This window comes from Lipotes vexillifer, unplaced genomic scaffold, assembly GCF_000442215.2.
Source record: "Lipotes vexillifer unplaced genomic scaffold, Lipotes_vexillifer_v1.1 scaffold36, whole genome shotgun sequence".
NCBI classification, from domain to species: Eukaryota; Metazoa; Chordata; class Mammalia; order Artiodactyla; family Lipotidae; genus Lipotes; species Lipotes vexillifer.
Window position 1 is genome coordinate 6,523,674 of NW_006792448.1, and position 19,159 is coordinate 6,542,832.

Here is a 19,159-nt window from a genome sequence, read left to right on the forward strand (position 1 = left end):
GGGCGGGAGGCGGGGTGGGGTGGTGGTGGTGAGAGGCATTACAGTAACAGGCATTACAGTAAGAGGAATATCCCGCAGGAAGCCTTTCTCCCATTTCTCTCTCTAATCTCTAGAACACAGTTTCTCAACTGCTGCACTTCTGACATTTGTGACTGGATCCTTCTTTGTTGGGAGTGCTGACCTGTGCATTGCAGGATGCTGGGCAGCATCCCTGGCCTGTAGCCCACTGGATGCCATAGCACTTCCACCCAGTCGTGACAATCAAAAATGTCTCCAGGGCTTCCCTGGTGACGCAGTGGTTGACAGTCCGCCCGCCAATGCAGGGGACATGGGTTTGTGCCCCGGTCCGGGAAGATCCCACATGCCGCGGAGCAGCTGGGCCCGTGAGCCATGGCCACTGAGCCTGCGCATCCGGAGCCTGTGCTCCGCAACGGGAGAGGCCACAACAGTAAGAGGCCCACATAACGCAAAAAAAAAAAAAAAAAAAAGTCTCCAAACATTGCCGAATATCTCCTGGTGGGAGAGGCAAAACTGACCCCTGATTGAGAACCACTGTTCTAGAATGTCCCTGCCACCATACATTAATAGGAAAAAAAGTTCAAAGGTGTGTGCTCTTTGAAGGAGCTAAAGATTTTTAATCTGCGTATTTTCATCAAAACTCATATGTTTTCTACTGTGAAACTTATAGACGAATAAAGCCAAGCACCAGGCACCTTGGGACAATCACGAGCACCCCAGTAGTCGAACGTGTTGTGGCCAAGTCTCCTGTCTTCTTTCTAGCTCCAGGAAAGAGCCCCTACCCCATTATTTTCCATCAAACCTTCCAGGCCTGCCTCCAGGGCAGCCTGTCCCCCAAAGTCTCCCTAGACCACAGGAAACCGAACTGTCCTTGAACTTCTATAAGCTCCACGAAAGCAGATTCCTTACCAGCTTTGTCCCTCTGTACGCTCAGGGTCTGCAACAGTGCCTGGCACATATGAGGTGTTCAATCAATATTTCTGAATAAATACATTATTGAATGAATAAATATGTTTGAAGAAACAAATGCTCTTACAGTTTATCTAGGTTACACGTTTCTTCAGACTGGTCTCTTTTACGGGATGTACATTTTACCTCACCAAACAAATGTAAACTTCTCTGAGGCAAGAAGTTCTGGCCAAATGATTCTGGAGCCCCTAGGACAGCAGTTCTCAACTTGGGCCACACACCTCTTAAAAACCCCAGTACCCAGATAGCACCCACAGACCACATAAACAGACTCTTGGTGGGGGGGTCAGATTCAGGCATCCTAGTTCTTAAAGGCTCCCCAAGTGATCTGCTATGCAGCCAATGCTAACAGCCTATGCCTTGCAGCTCTGTGAATGGACTGTGGAAATCGACTTCAAAAACCACAGGGAAGTCTTATGCATACTGGGATGAGGCTGCCATGTGTTCTCAACCTCTGTTTGGATTTATAACGTCTTACTGTAACTACATGGGCTATCATGGATCAGAAGTTCTAGTTGGCTTTGAATAATCAAAATAAGAACATTAATGATTGGTTATCTAATAAATACCTTCAGCTCAGGAAACAAAATCTTTGTAAATGTGAGTCCATGTCAGAACAATAAGTTGGATGTAGTACCCCAGACTTGCCTTAAATTTATCTTTCAAAATGCCTGACAGAGGCAGAGAACTGAATAATACTTGTTGCCAAACTGATTGATTTGATTGAGGATTTTTTTTTTAATTAATATTGTTGTTGTGTCATTCTTTATGCTGGGCCAAAAGTACCCAGATTCCCCCTTTCTAGAGCAAAAGTGATCACAAGAGAAACTGACAGTGGGATAATGTGGCTATTTCTTCTACATAAAACTCAGATTGTTCTTCCTGCAGAGATCACAGAACAGTAATCTGGGCTGCAGCTACCAGGATTCAAAGAAGAAAGAAGAAAAATCTCATAATACGTGGAGATTTGGTTTAAAGAATAGATCTGGGTAAATTACATCATTCCTGGGTTTGCCCAGTGAATTGGATCACACAGCTTGTCACACAATGACTTCTAACTCTCCCAAGGCCAGCAAAGCAGCCCCGGGCAAGCCTTATCAGAGGAATCAGTGTGGAAAAGTACTTTCTGAAATAAAACTAACATAAACCAGGCATGTCAGAGTTAGCTTTGCTAAATTTCAGGAATGTGGGCAGAGTTAGTCTACTATGCATACAGGTTGGGACAGACTCAGTTTGCTAAAAACAGTGTCTATCCTACTTCTGTTGATAGAGATTCACTTCTGTTGATAGAGAATCTCTATCTCTGTTGATAGAGATTCACCAGAAAATAAACTCTCTTGTTTGCTTTTTAAGAAGATAAGCAGAGTGCTTCCCTGGTGGCTCAGTGGTTGAGAGTCCGCCTGCCAATGCAGGGGACACGGGTTCGTGCCTGGTCCGGGAAGATCCCACATGCCGCTGAGTGGCTGGGCCTGTGGGCCATGGCCACTGAGCCTGCGCGTCTGGAGCCTGTGCTCCGCAACGGGAGAGGCCACAACAGTGAGAGGCCTGCATACCACAAAAAAGGAGAAAAAAGAAGAAGATAAGCAGAGAAAAACGGAGCAAGAGAGCAGTGGGGTGACAACTACCGTCCACACAGGATTATCAGTACTGAAGGTGTTGAATGAAATGGACACAGGCCAAAGATAAACTCTGTTGAAGGACCCCCCACTACTGTCCTCTTTTTCCTACATTCTCCATAAATTGAATCAAGTCAGATTCAAGAGAGTACATTTGTACTTGCTGAAACACACAGGAAGGAAAGATTATTCAGATAAATAGATTTTATGCAGCTTTAAATTTTAGAACCTTAGAAACATTGAGCTGGAAAGTACACCAACAACCATTTTATCTTTCATTTTCAGAGGGAAAAATGGAGGGATGGGGAACTTAAATGATTTCTCTAAGGTCACAGAGCTATTTTTAGTAAAGCAACAACAAACCCCTTGTTTCCTTCCGCACAATCCTTTTCTCCTCTTATCCAGCGTCCCTAAAAAAAAATCTACCACTGATCACGTTAGATCCAAGGGATAGAAGACTTTCTTAGTCAGCTATTTGTTTTGAAACATAAGGGGAAATAAGCTCCTTTGAGTGGGGAGTTGTTCATGTTTAAATGATCACTTTTATGGCTGATAATTTCACTAATTAAATTAGTGCCGCGTGCTTGCCTCTTCCATAAACGATTCTGCTCCCTTCTTCCCAGTGTTTCTAGCAGAACAAATAACAACATAAGGAAGCTGAAATACTGCAAAGATGAGGTCTTGAAGCTCTACAGAACACTATGAGAGCAACATGGGGTGTGGAGGAGGGAGGGCTTCCAGGCTCTCTTTCCTGTTCACTCTGCTAAGGGCTCCAGCCACCTAAAGTTATCCCCTGAGACCTTCCATACGGTCCTCATCAAGAGAAAACAGAGGCATGGACGGAGGAGTCTTGGACACACTGAGAGTTCTACAGGGAACAAGGCAGCTGCCCTGCAATGACATCATAACCGGAATCAGAAATTATACACTATCCCCTAAAGTCACTGGATCAACCCCCAGTCTCCCTATCTCTACCTCTTGCTGCTGGGGGCAGAGGTTCTGGACAGAGGCAGCCTCTCCTCACATCTGCTCAATAGAAGGGGTACCCTTTCTCTCCACCATCATGACCGGCCTTCCTGGGGGCCAGCCAGAAACTGAGATCCTGTACTCCTGAGGGTGAACTTCCTTCAGTGGCTTGAGGGATTTTTACACCCAACATTATCTGGGAAATTACCCCTGGGGGCTGCAGTTTATCTTTGATCTTTAAAACATAGTTCTATTCCAGTTTTGAAAAAAAAAATGAATGTATTCAAGCCCAAAAGAGGAAGAGAGACAAATCACAGGTCTTTATTCACATTACAAGAAGCTTTTTATTTCTTCTTTCCTTTCTTTCCTTAAAGAAGGATTTTCCCACACTTTCGTTAAATGGCCAGCCGCTAAGATATCGTTTTTTGGTTTTTTGGTTTTTTTTTAAAGAACTGACTTCCAAAAAATCCTCATCTTCTACATATCTTTTCAGTAATTACCTGTCTCATAAAGTAAGGGGTGCCTATCCCCATGTGTCTACACACAGTGCACTGAGCTGTCGATCAGTTGGCTTCCAGGCCTTGCCTTGGTTCCACCTTTTACTCAGTAGCACTTTTCTGAGAAGGAAAGTAGTGCCTGTTTGTGAGTACTCAGTACCTCAGTCTAACAGATGCTATATAAATGAAATATCCTTCCAATTATTGCCACTGTTCTCTATTGAATTAGCGCTATCACCGTAACTAAGGAAACGAGCCTGACTACACAGCGGCGCCCCTTCTCATCCTGGTGTTCTTCATGCTCATCTCCTCATAAATAAAATCATTCCTAAAGAGAGAAATCTAAATTACCTTCAAAAGCACTACTGTCCCTTGTACATTACTACACACCATCAGGACTCAGCTGACAGGGCTTCAAAGCCTGTAAAGTCATTCCCAAGGAATAGCTCAAAATGCTCTCCCTTCCTGGGACCCAAACTATCTTTCCTCTGCTTTCCTCACAGACGGCGAACTTTAGAGAAGGGTCAGAACCTGAAAGCTACTGACAGCATGACAGGAGTATCTCAGCATGACAGCTGACGGAGATGATCACATTCCCCTGACAAATTCAGCTGCTTGAGTAAATCAAGTGAAGGTCAATACAACCCCCCACCTCCTCTGGTGCCATATGCTTCTCTAACCCTGTGCCACTGAACTTGTTCTTGGTGGGCGGGGGAAAGAAGAAAGGCCCAAATCTTCATGGAATAGGTGACTAATGTCAAAAAAAAAAGTTTTCTTACTGCCAAGAATAGCTGCTCTTTGCCAAGCAGAGGTGATATTGTCTTAGAGCCTGAAACACATTATCTCCTCCCCATACGTCCTACATGGGATCTTGACCTTGCCTGTTTCCTTTGTACTATGAAGGTTTATTTTTCCAAAAGTAACATGTCCAAGTTCCATACAGCATCTCCGTCCCTCTGTTTTGTCCAGTGACTTCTGCTTATGACTGTACAACAGTGCACAGTGATGCCATAAACAGGTGGTATGGAAAACGGTAATTCTAGAAAAAAAATCTAAGAGCCCTAAAATCCCATGTTTGTATTTTCATGTGTGCTAGGCATTAGGTCTAAATTTGGGCTGATATAAATATTAACCCAAAGAGTCTGGGGTGCCTGTGTTCTTTATGTGAGTTAATAAGTCTGTATACAGGGAAAATCCAGGATGTCAGCTCTGTACCTTTCAAAAACATTGGAAAATATATCAAGCAATAACTATTAAAATATTGCATTTCCAAGGGATAAAGGAAATGCTCTGTCACAGACAGGAAGTTGGCTTAAAGACCAGAAATAAAGGGTGGGAAGGATGGGCATATCTCTTCAAGTCTCAGTGTCCTCTCTGAAAAATCAGTAGTGGAATGGATGGACAGAAATGACCTAGAGGAAGAAACATAGAGCTATAGAAGTTTATATATAAAAACGGGGGAAGCAACAAGAAACTCTTGGGAGAATGGGCAAGGAAAAAGAGCTAGGAAAATGTTCAGTTTGCACAAACATAGGTAATTCTTTAATTGAGGGTGGAGTATTATTGGAGTATACTTGTAGAATGACACCATCCTTTCATTTATGAGTAGGTCACACTGACAAAATCCTAAGTGGCTAAACTCTGGTACATCACTAAAGACATGAAAGAAAAAGTCAATGCTGACCTATCCTTTGATGAAATCATACTTATCCCTAACCTGAAATGTCACGTGCTATTGGGGATATTATATCTCGAGGGGAGGAACACAACTAAAATCAACAAGGAGATGGACAATGGTCTTGAAATAATCGATTAATAATATTTGGGATCTAATGGGAAGAGGAAGGCCAAGTGAAGATACAAGAAAGCAGAGACTGTGAAATCAATAAGCATAGCCTTGTTTACCAACCCTCAAAAATTTTCACCCAGGGGGAATCTCCTTAATGCCCAAAAGAGAAAACACAGGGCAAATGAAGGCAATTAGCTTAACACAGCACTAAATAAACTACATAATTAAGAGGCCATCTAGGTGACATCCAACTCTGGCTGATCCCCAAAACAAATTCCAATAAACTGATAGATTCATAATGGGTAATTGAGGGAAACTAGGCCATCAAGGAAATCCTGTAAATGTAACCTCTGAGGCTGATTTTAGAGGGAAAAGCCATGTCCTGGCAATGCCTTTTGTGAAATAGTCTCACACATGAAGCCCTTTGAGCTTCTGTTAGAGTGAAAACCTCTGCAGTTTGACCAGGAATCTAACCCATATGTCATAGTTTATGTTCTTTTGTAAGTGTGTGTGCATGACAGTTGTTTATATATATGAAAATCCAAACATCGTCAATAAAAAATATTGAAAGTGCTCCTAAAATAAGCTTCCTTTAAAAATGAGTTAAACAAATACAAGATGATTGATGTTGAATATACAAAGTACATAGATTGTAAAGTTCTATCATAAGCTCAATGGTGTAAGCCTCAGGGATTTCCTCATTTCCCTTAACAAATGCATTTCAGTTTCACATAAATGTCTCATGATCATTCTAAATTTTATCAGTAGTCATCAGGAACTCCCAGGTATAAACATGCATACATTTTGGCAGCATAATATCAAGTGGAAAGAACAGTTAACTAGGAGTACAGAGGCTGAATTCTGGTCCTATATCAGCTACTCATTGACCATGTAATTTTGAGCAAGTTGCTAAATTTCTCATGAGATGTTGATTTCCATCAACAAATATTAAGCTCCTACTATGTGCTACCATATTAAGCACTGTTCTGGCTTCTTGATATGCAATGGAGAGTGAGGAAAACAGCTCTACTGGAGCTTAAATTCCAGAAAGGAGAGACGATGATAATGTAAACAGATATTCATAATTCAGGTAGCAATAAATACTCTGAAAAAATTAAAACAGGTCAGTGTGATAAAGAATGATGGCAATGGGGACCTCAACTGAGGGGGCCTCTGAGTAAGTGACACATGAGCCAAACCAAGTGACAAGGAGAAGCAGGTCACATGATGGCTGAGAACTGTGCTCCAGACAGAGTTAATAGCAAGTGCAAAGTCCCTGAGGAGGGTCTAGGCTAGGACTGCTTAAGGTACCAAAAGGCAAGAATGGCCTAAAAAGAAGAAGTTATAAAAACTGGTCAACTTCTCTAAAGAATGTGGTATGGGCTAAATGAAACAAGATGGGCAAATCCTTGAAAATTTAAAATACTCTACAAAACATAATGGATTATTAGAACCAGCATACTACGAAGGAAAACTCCTATCCTCCATATTGTACCTTTAAGGAAAGTTTAGAATTGTAGTATATTTCATCCAGGATCTCAAAACATAACCTTTAGAGCTAGAGAGAATAGTCCAACCCCTTCAACTTCCAGATCAGAGAACAAAGGCACTAACTTACCCAAGACCATGTCGGCAGCCTTTCAGGACCAAATCTCTCAAGCTGCGCCCTCACCCCCACCATCCCCTCCCTGCCACGGCTGCTTAGAAATAGGGCTTCCCACTTCCTTTCTGGGCTAACTCATTTTACTACAAGAAACCTGTAATATAGGTGAAACAAACCAAGGATGACCTAAGGCTTAAAATAAACAACTGGGGGCATTAGCATCATGGAGATAAAAATTTAAAGCCTCAACACCCAGGCCTGATGCTAGACTCTCCACTTTCAGGTTTCATGACCTTCAACAAGTTTAACTCTCCAAGGCCTTAGGTTCGGCATTTAAAATTGGAGCATAATAAAAATGCCTTTTCTCCCTATATTATAGAATTCTGAAAGGGTCAAATATTATAATATACATGAAAGTCTGAATAAACTATAAAGCACATTAGAATATCATTATCCTTGTCATTTTTTTGGTATGTAGTCTCTCCTTAGATCATTGACCATGTACTGCTGCCAACATCCTACTTCTATGTTGCACCACCACAATTACCTTGGATAGGCCTTGGGAGTATCTTTCTATTCTGGGAATTTAAAAAATTGCATCTAAGGAGCTCCATGAACACTTGATGACCTACAAAATTTACCTCATGAATATACTTCCCACTGTTTCCTTTTCATCTGACTTCACACAGTGGGAGAAGCAACCACAGATTACACCCCTTCCTGGATGAAGACCCAGGATACTGCTAAAGACAAGCCATGGGACCTTGAGCAATCTCTGAACTTTAGGCTGCCATTTATGTAGTATGTTTTCATTCCCAGAATATGCAGAACACTTATCATCTGCCCTCTACAATGTATAAGATATATTTTTTGAGTCTCCCAGAGTTTATGGAGCAATTTCAAATCCATTATTTTATTTGATCCTCTTAATAACCCTGGGAAGAGTGAGAAAATGGGTGAATAAAGCAAGTTTATAGAGGAGAAAACAGGCTTTTGGTGGTTATGTGACTCATCACATCTCAGATGTCTTCTAGGTATTCTGACTCCAAGTCCAGTGGCTCTTCTAAATTTACTGAGCCTCTTTCAGGTAAGAATCTAGTAAAGATCAATGAGGTCATGGATATGAAAACTGTTAGGGGTTCCCAGCCATGACACATGCTACTTTCCTTTGTCCTCATTCCCTGACCAGTCAATGATGCCGGTCCATCTAGAATGAAAGCTGGTGGAAGGAGGACTGGTCCAGCGTACTCTGCCTCCCCCAGAACATCTGGAAAAGCGCACAGTAGGCCTTTATTAATCCTTTTTGATTGATTGTCTGAGCTGAGCCCGAAAGACTGTCCAGCTCTGTCCACTGGAACCATCCCAGTCCTTTAAGAAGGCCTCTCCCTCACCCACCCCAACCTGGAGTTCCAGCAGGGAGAAAACGAACACAACCCAGTTTAGGCAATTTCCATATGGCTAGGAAACTCCATTTGAGTTAGTACCCTTGACAGGGCTTCCTTTCTGCTTCCTCCTGACTTTTCTTTCCTTCCCCTATGAGGTAAATAAATGTTTTAAAAAGAAAGAAAATTGTGTACTCTTTTGTTCTGTCTGATCTACATATTGGAACCAAATGACTATATTTTTCCCCCAAAGCAGTCATGTTGGTGAGGTAGCAAAAACACATTTCTTAAAAAAAATAAAATAAAAGTTTATTTTACATGTTGTAAATAGCAGGAAATTCTTAGCAGGATGTGAAAGTTCAGGTCTTGTTTTTCTTTTATCCCCTTTCTTTCTCTGAGGGAGAGGAAGAAGAAAACCAATCTCTCTCTTCATAATGGAATCCCTTCTTTTTGTCTATGCCCTGCTGGAAGCAGCTTGCCTCTAAGTATCTTTTAACACTCTGACTGAGGTAGCCCTGCACTCCTAATGGCTATTTCATTTTCCCTAATCCCTAGACCGGAAGGGAATAATGCAGTAACCTATGATAAAGTAGTCCTTGTTGTCCAACATCCTTCTAGCAAAGGACATTTTATGACAAACTCAAAATGCTGTGGGTTGCCAATAGTAAGGGTTGTGCTGGATTTAAACAGTTTTACAGTGCCTTAAGTCATAGAATCACAAAAACTGCGAGATTAATAGGCTTTCTCTAGCCCAACTCCTTCAATTTACAATAGAAGGAACAGGGTATCAAGAAGATGCAGCTTTTGCTCCCCCATTTGCTCAGCTTCTCGGAGGCAGAGGTAGGATGGAAACCTGGTTCTGTTCTTTGCATAGCTTCTTTCTCCCATGCACATCATTTGAACATCAAGATAAACCTTAACAGGAAAATTCTTTCAAAAGAGAGTCTAATAAGGAATTTTGCATTTCTTCATTCATCAACTTGGCAAACATTCACTGGGCACCTTTTATGCCAGGAACTATGCTAAGCAATGATGGGTGGGGGGGTACATAAATGAACATGATGTGGACCCTTCCCTTAGTGTGTGAGTGTGTGTGTGTGTGTGTGTGTGTGTGTCTGAAGCACACTTAACATTGTAGCTTTAGTGAGAAAAAGAGGGCATGTCAAAAATCACAGTGGGAGTGGTACCAATAAGCCCACCATGGGCCAATTCTTCCCCGTCTCTAAGAATTTTCAGTTAGGTGAGCACATCCTGCATATCCGCCCTTATTACCCTACAATCCTATAATCCATTCTCCATATAGCAGCCAGAACAATTGTTGAAAGAAGTAACTAAGGTCATGTCATTCTCCTGCTTAAATTCTTCAGTTAGTTTCCATTGTCCATAGGATTATTTCCAGAATCCCTCAGAGGGTTGGGAAGATCCCTACCAGGCACCCTCTGAATTTCCCCTCAACTCCCTCAACAGTCCTTCAGGCAGCCCTCTCCCTTGCTTGTCTCAGGCTTGCCGTACTGGCCCCTGTCAGTTCCTTCAAAGCTCTAGACTTAATCTTACTTTGGTGCCATTTGAACAAGCTGTCCCCTTTCTTTGGAACTCCTTCTCTTGACCCAGCCAGACTTGTCACCATCCCATCCAATCTGCCATTCACCTGGCTGACTCCTTATTCTTCAGCTCTCAGAGTGGATACCACTCCTTTAGGAAGAACTTTGTGACCCACAGTACTAATGAGAGTGCCTGCTGTGAGCTGCCATAGTACCCTACTTCGTAAGCCTTACATTCAACAGCTTAATTACATTTCCTTGATAATGATAGTCTTCTTCCCCAGGAGACTATAACCCAATGAGGGCAAGTATTATGTTTGTTTTGTTCACCGTAAGGCCAAGGTCTAGAGCAATGCTTGTCACAGAGCCAGTTTTCTATAAACACTCATTGTTTGACTGGATGGTGACTGGATGAATGAATAAACATGAAGGTGTCATATGGACATTTCAAATAAGGAATACCACAAAACCATGACTGGGATGAAAAGTTCCAGCGTGGACTCGTTCAATGGAATTCAAGAACAAGCGGACACATTCTAAAGTATGAAAAAAAGGACCTTTGGAAAAAACAAACATTTAAGATTCAGCATCCTAAAAGATGATGAGAGCAATTTAAAATGTCATGTACCAAAGGATGAAAGGAATACAGAAATGACAGTTCCATAATAGGAAAGGCACAATTCGTGAGACAATTCGCTGCCCAGCTATATGTCTTCTTCCTCTTTAAAACATCAGGAAGGTAACTGAGGAAAGGCAGGGAAACAGATTCCTATTTCTGGAGCCTTTTGAGGATTATCATCATGGAGCACAATGGTCTCCTGCAATACATGCCTCCCAGGGAGAGTTGGAGGAGCCTGGCTTGCCTGAGAGTTTCTTGTTTCTGAAAAACTTGATGGCACAGGTGGGCACAGGTCATGGTGGGAGCAGAGAAGCTGTGAGTATCCCACTGTCAAGCAGGGAGGGAGCTCTCTTCTGTAGCCCGAAGTGTTGCTAGGAAAGTACGGTGTGTGCACATGTGAGTGTGCGTGTGTGGGGAGACGGGTGTGAGATGGTGGTGGTTGGTAGAATCTTTGAGGGTGTAATTTAAATTTTACTCCATTACACTATTAAGACAAGGTGAGAGAAGAAAACCACCACAGAGAAAAATAAAAAGCAGTAGGAGGGAAATGCAGTGACTTAGGAGCCAGATGCAGAAGCGCAGAGGTAAGAAGACGATAGTAAAGGGAGGTAATTAGGTGACTACCCTCAGAGAGTGTTGAAGAGGCTCACACACAGACTCCAAGAATGCTTGCAGACTTTTCCTCAAAGCCACCTCCTCTCAAAGTTTTCCTGCAGTTCGCAGTGGGCAGCTTGGATAAGAGATCTTTCTTTCTCTCTCCCTCCCTCCCTCCCTCCTTTCCTCTCTCCCTCCTTTTCCCTAGTCCTCAGAACACTCCTGCCAACTGTTTGTCCTCAAAGTAACCACTCACAGGCCATTATTGTTAAAAAGAAAGAGGAAATTTAAGACTCAACCCAGTCACAAAGGGAAACTAACGCACACCCGGGCAGTTTACGTATCTGGACGTCTGCAATGAATGGGGGTGTTTCTTGCACTCCTGGAACGTCCACTCCTGGTTTGGGGGTAGTGCTGTGCTCTGTGTGAGGAGAGTCTCCCCAAGCTCTAAGCACTTCGTGGGGGCCTGGTGCATGCCCTCCAACCTCCCAACACCCCCACCAAGTGTGACACTCTGATGGCAGTGATGTGGTGCCTACTGCAATAGAACAGAAGCATTGCACATCCCCGACTCTCTGGAAGGTTGTGATTTTCTCCTGGTAGAATTCTGGAAACCTGGCCTCTAATGTGTCTGGTGACTCTCTGAAGTCACAAAAGCAACACTGTCCAGCCCTGCCTTAAGGAAGATTAAACTGCATGTAACAACCCAGGCAAGGTAATGACCTCACTACAAAATCAACACGCGGTGGTGGCGGGGAGCATGCTCCAGCCACTACTCAGTGGCCACCCAACACCTCGGCCTCAACCAGCCATTCATCCTTCTGCTTCCACTCGGCTGCCCAGCTCCAAGGCCTGACCCACTGACATCACCCCACGCTGAACAGGATTAAATGTTCTGGGGCTAAGTAAATAGGCCTCAGCAGGCAGCTCTGAGCCTGCAGGGGGTCCAGTGAGGAGATCCCAGGTCTGCCTCAGGCTTTGGGCAGGAATTACAAATTCCACAATTCCACCCTCCACAGGCTCCTCAGCCTTCCTCTGCAACACTGAGATAGCTTGAAAAGGGGGTGAGGGAAGGGCCAAAAACTAGAGTAAGAACTTTGGAGAGTAAAAGAAAATGAGTCACTTCTTGGAAAAGTATAGTATCTTACCACTGGATTTGCCAACTTAAGAAAATTACACGCCTGATTCCAGAAAAGATAAAATATTGACTTTTTAAAAAATTGCATTCTTAGTAAAATTCACAAGATGAGATAAAGGAAATCAAATGATAAAAATAAAGAATACTTAGGATTCAGTGCCTGAGAGTTCTTCATGGATATGCCAAACAAGTGACCCCAATTTCTCACTGCTAAGCTTCTGAGGAACTTTTCAACACTGAGCCCAAGTTTACAAAGTGCTCAGAATAAAATGTGAGGGGAAATGGTGAGCAATTAGGGGCCCCTCCCAGCTCTAACAGCCGGCTGAGTGGGTCTCCGAGTCTTGGGGCACCAGCTCCCTGTCGGCTGACAATGAAAGAGGGACAGGAGGAGAGATGGCTCTGTTCTCCAGAGGCTATTACACTTTGACTTTCAGACAAGCAATCAGCAAGTGGGTTTCATACAGGCCAGCTCAGCATCAATGCCCCCAAACTCAAGCCAAACTAAACAGCTCAAGTCTTGGCACTGTCTCCTTCAGGGAGAAGGGAAGGAGCGGGCCTTGGCAGATAAAGGCACTTTAGAGCACACACCAGCCCGCCCCCAGCCCATCCACACACAAGGAAATTGATTTCCAAGCCCCAGGGAATCTGTTGGTCAAATTCCAAAAATTTGCTCAGAGACTGTAAATATAATAAGTTCAGAAATGGGAGGGCTGTTCCCCAGCTCTTGTTTTTCCCCAGCTCTTGCTTTTCCATGGAAAGTACTAATCAGTGCCATTCTGCCCCAATAGATAAAGTGCTTGAGAAATCAGATTTTTATCATTGGCCCCAAAAAGGGCCTATTTCAGCTTGTCACAAGTCCCTGCTTTCTTCCTGACTAGTGTCCAGGAGCCTCCTGTATACTCAGCTTACCTTCTCAGAAGCCTAGCGAAAGGGGTGCCTGTTCTGAGGGACAGGGCAGAACAGTAGGAGGCAAACTGACAAGGACACCTGACAAGGACACACAGGCTGGACAGTGCTGGGCCAGGAAGCAAAGGCAGGGCCACAAAGAAACAAGGCAGAACCGTGAGGATGACCGTAAATGCCACAACATAATAGTACATGCTGATGGGATGATTATCAAGTGCCAGGCACTTAGTTTGCATTTCAGAGAGAGTCTGAGTTGAGTGTGTAACCCAGTTCTGCCACTTATAAATGGGCACACAGGCAAACAATTTCACGTTTTAATCCTTGGTTTCTCCTTCTGTATTTGGGAGGAGAGAGAAGGCAGCACTTCAGAGCACCAATGACACATCAGGATGATGCTGGCCCGAGGAGACCGCAGTTATACCAGATTTCCATTGCCCACCTTTTGACCTCTAAAGCATTTCTACGCCCCTTGTCTCATTTGAATCCTCCTGGTCTCCTGGGAGGTAGCCTAAGGAAAAATCTTCTCACTTTATCAGTGTGGAAACAGAGACACAAACAGAAAAAGTGTAAGTACAGCAGAATACCCAGGACCAGTCCCAAGTTCTCCTGATCCTGTATCAAGTATCCCCTCTATTAAACTGATCACCATCAGAGCTGGGCATCTGCGAATACATGCATGCAGGTTAGAGACATCTGAGCACTGAAGGCCCCGCCAGGATATTGTCTCCCAGTGCCACTATTTAGGGTGTTTTATATTTCTTTACATTTTTTCCCCTAGCTAATAGATTAAAAAGCAGGACTTCTTTAGGCATAAAGGATAAGCTCAAATGGCACAGCTCAAGTGATAAATACGGGGAATTAGAGGGAAAGAGGAAAGCTTCTTAACACGTACTTTCCATTGCCCTTGAGCCCTGGAGCTTAAATATTGACCATGAAATTTCCTGTCCCTCTGGCTTTGGGAGTTTCTAACTTGTTAGACAGAGTCTTATCCTGACAGTTCCACCTCACAGTGCCACTAAATAAAATGAGAGTAGATTCTGTCTGGTTTGGAAATCATATTTTCTTTGGCTCTTTAGGAAAAAAATCAATCTAGGCTAGGTCTAAATGGCCATCCACTGAAAGCATCGGCTGCACTATGGAGCAAAGAGCAAGGGCCCTGCAGTCCTGACGTCAACCAGGAGCAGCTGAATGTGAACACTCAGGGCTGGATGCCCACCTGCTATGGACAGAGATAGGGAGGGAGCAGAAAAAGCCAGTGGTGACAGGGCTGTAAAAAAGTGCTTCTCGACTTAACATCCAGGCCTGCACTGCCTATCCACACACTGCCCATCCACACACTGCCCTCAGGAGGGAGTGACTACTCATAATACCACCCCCTTACCTGCCAAGGAATCTTCACATAGATGATCACACCTCACAACTTCATAAGAGATAAAAGAAAGATACAGGTAAACAGCAACTCAGTTAAAATGGACTTGGTCATTGAATGTTGGAGGGCAATTAAGAGATAGAAGCAAGATCATTCTAGAGGTGATCATAATTTGAACAGTTTAGGTAGAGAGATCCAACTGCAAAGAAAGTGGTCTGAGCAGAGATCCACCCAAGCCTAAATGGCTGGATGACTGAGGCAGGCTCACCTGGGTGACAGATTCATCATGTATAACACACCGGCAATCGGTAAGACAGCCTTAAATGGCCCTCCAAATCTGATACTCTTGAATTCCATCATTTTAAGTCCAATCTCTACAACTCACTATTTTTCAGTGTAAGATAATGAAGGAATGATCAAAAGCAATGCTTTCCAAGCTTGGGAATTCCTCAACTGATCTAAATTTGAAAACTATGCTCCATCCTAATTACTTGAATTGAGTAAGGGCATTAAGAGCTAAAATAAAACTACTACAGAAAAAAGGTCAGAAACTAAGGTAGACAAAAGTTGTATTTAATTCATTGGTTGGAAACAAGGCTGTAGAGGAAGTGATGTCAGAAAAAAAGTAACCAAAGCTTGAGTACTGAATTCTTGCAGGCACACAGGAAGAAAGAGAGAGGACTCTAGACATCCTAACCTTATATTACCTCTTCTGGAAACCTTCCTGGCTTCCCAGGTTCTGTTACCATAGCACCTTCTGTATCCTGCTAACTGCATTTGTCACACAGAAATATCCATGTTGATTTAGTTTCTGTCTCTCCCAGAAGATGGTGAGTTCTTTGAGGACAGGAAGAGCCTTTTATTGAAATTCGTATGTGGAGGACCTTGTACAGAGCCTGTATAAAGTAATTGGTCAAAAATATTTTGAATGAATAAGTATTGAAATTACTTTCCAATAGCAATTAAGAGAAAAAATGATCCAGGTCACAGGCCAAGAGTTTTCATTTCTGGTGAGACTTTCAGTAGCAAGGCAAGGTGCACTGATTGCAAGTATCGGCATTCTCAGAGTTTCTCATTAGTATTTTCAGGGAAGTTAAAAAAAATTTTCTAAATTTACCTCCAGAGACCTTGTTATTATCCTCTCTGCAAAGCATTATGCCAACTTTGAAGTGATTTGACTTAAAATAAAACCTGAGTAAAAATATAGAATCCCATGAATCTATTGTTAAGTACCTAGAGATATGTGACTCACCCATATTGAGAGGTTACTGTCATTTGTCTGGATGCCTAAGTGTCAGGAGTGTGAACTCTGGGATCAAATGATCCAGGTTCAATTCCTGGCTTGGACCCTTCTGGACTGTATAATGTTTTTCAAGCTGAGGTTGAAGAGTATCTTCCAGAACACCTGTAGAGGAATTAGATTAGATGACCCCCAAGTTACCTCCAACTCCAAGTTCCCACAGTCCCAGGCAGTCCCTCCCTATCCACAAATCATCTACTGCCAAGTCACATTCTGCATGACAACTCCTGCTAATCACCTGCATATGTCACAGCCAGTGACCATCATTTATATCAGTGGTTCCCTAATGCTCAGGTTGGCAAGGGGTAAAGGTCAAAGACGGGTCATCAAAATTTCTTTGTAGATCTTTTAAATGATGCACGTATTCACACACACACACACACACACACACACACACACACACACACACTCCTGGAGGGTACTTCCAATGACAGAAATCAGTAGTTTATGTTTTAGTGAAGTTCCATGGACACAACGAGTTTCCATACCCTCACCCTTCATTCTGATTGAAACTCCCCTGATGCTTACATCTAAGGAGGCAGTTAAGACTGTCATCCTTTTAAGAAGAACATCTTCAAAGTCATAGCCACAGCCCAGAGAAAACCAAGCACATTTCTAGCCCAAATTAGTACATAAATCTTGGGCCTCCACTCCTTCTTCTCACATTACCCATCAATAACTTAACTATGATCTACCGCTGGCTCAAACTTTTGTTTTCAATCTGATTCAATGACCATGTTGTCCCCCGCGGGAGAAGTGGTCATGACGGGAGAAGAGAGTATATTAACATGTCACCCAGGAGCTCTGCCTTTTTCCTCATCAGGCCATGCCAAGAAAGAAATGAATACATACACACTCAGAGAGGGTAAGGGGAAAATGGAGAGACAGAAATATTAATATTTACTTAGAATCTGATGTATGAACCTAGCTTAAGACCACATTCTCTTCAGCTAGCCTGAGATATTCTGCAGGACCCTAGCAGCTGGATTGGCTATTTGTTTACTTATTTGTTTGTCCTTTTGGTTTTGGTTTTGGTTTGCATCAGTCAGGAATAAGCACTTGAAGAGTGAGGCTCCAAAACATCCCCACTCTACTCTGCATTCTGAGAGCCAGAAGAAAGCAACTTTCTGTTGATGTAACACAGATGTATTAAAACAAAACCTCAGCACGCTGCCCACAGCAGCCTCCACAGTCCTCCCGAGCTGGCAGGTCCTCTGGGGTCTCCTCCTCACCCTTTACTTTGTGCCTGGCCTGAGCCGACCGTCCCATGAGGCCTTTGGGGGCATATCTGCAACTAAGACCCACAGGTTAGGGGTGAAGCCATCGAGGTCCCCTCCATGGATGTGCTCTCTCTAAGGGAGACTGCTCACAACACAAAGAACGCCAGCAGGAAGAGCTGGCAAGTCTCTTCTGCAGGCAGGAGACCGAGGGGCACTTTGGTGAGCAGGCTTCCTCTACAGTCTCTAAAACTTTATAAAAAATCCTTGCAGGTCACAGATGGACAACAATGAACCCTTATTCAATAGGAATAGATGGGGGAGAAAGATGAGAGAGAGTAGCAGTCTGATTTGTGGATCTGCAGGAAGAAAGTATCTCTGGTCTTCAACAGATATCAAGAAAGTAAAAGGAATTTAAAGGAGATGTGAACCTCTCCTAGATATTGCTACACAAAAGTCCATACCTTCAAAAGCCCAACCACATTCTAAAAATACCAATAGAATCAAAGATTCTTTCAAGTAAGAGATACTTAAGGAGGAATCATAATACTAAGGTCTAACATGCTTTCAGTGTCTATTCTAAGCTAGGTATAATTCCATGCATTTTTATATGCATCAGCATATTTAATTCTCAAGATACCCCCATGAATCCCACTGAACAGATGAGAAAACCAAGGTGGAGAAACATATAGCCTATCTGAGGTTGGTCAGTGGTATTCAGTGGAGCTGGATTCAAACCCAGTCAGTCCCAGTGCAAAGCCTGAAAGCTTAAAGCACAGCACATAGCAACTTGGGAAGATGACAAAGAACAGAAGTATCAGGCTGCTCAAGAGTGGAATTTTCCTTCAGCCCTGGGGTTACACCCTTATGAAAATACCCCCAGGTCCTGAAGAAGCATCAGAGCCAAGAATGTTCCTTTCCTGACAAGCACCAGCCTTCCCAGGGATGCAGCTCTCCATCCCTGCTGGGCCGGGGCAGGGGTCCAAGGAGGAGTGGGCCTTCTCCAGCCAAGGCGGGAGGCCCAGCCCTGCACTCCCCACGGCAGATGTGGATCCTGGAGGTGTTTTCTTTTCCTTTTCTTATTTAAAGTATAAACAAAACTCTCCACACTCCCCACATGTGAAATGCCGTTCTTGCTGCCACCAGACAATAATTTTAGTCACACAATGACCCTTGTGCAGAGAAAAGAGGAAAAGCCTGCACCCCACCCAGTCCAAGCTTGGAAGAGTCAACCTGTGGAAAAGCCCAGGTCACAGAAGATCAAACTCACTCGCTGAGGAACAGCAGGAGGTGGGGAGGTGGGTCGGGGAGAGGACGGGGAAGAAGGAAGCAGAAAGTTTAAAGGTCAAAGCAAATGTCAACCTAACACCAGTATTGTATGAATAGCACACAGCCTCACTGCTAGACAAATAAATGCTGCCGGGGAGGCAAGGTATCAAGAGGTTTTATTAACTCTCTTCCTGGAATCGTACACATAGGAAGTCTGTTCCATCATGTAAGCTGCAAAGCACAATATTTATCCCACGGGAGGGAAACCACAGAACTGATATTGAATCCATAATACAGAGCTTCTCCTCCATTCGCTTCCCAGCCGGCCTCCATTCTTGGCGCACCTCAGGGGGCCTGTCAGCAGGA

The 19,159-nt window shown here is 43.5% G+C and overlaps 1 protein-coding gene across 1 annotated transcript in view; it reads right to left on the reverse strand.

Moving 5' to 3' along the window:
* SETBP1 (SET binding protein 1) overlaps positions 1-19,159 on the reverse strand; it is a 380,749-nt gene that overhangs the window by 273,152 nt on the left and 88,438 nt on the right. The window lies entirely within an intron of this gene.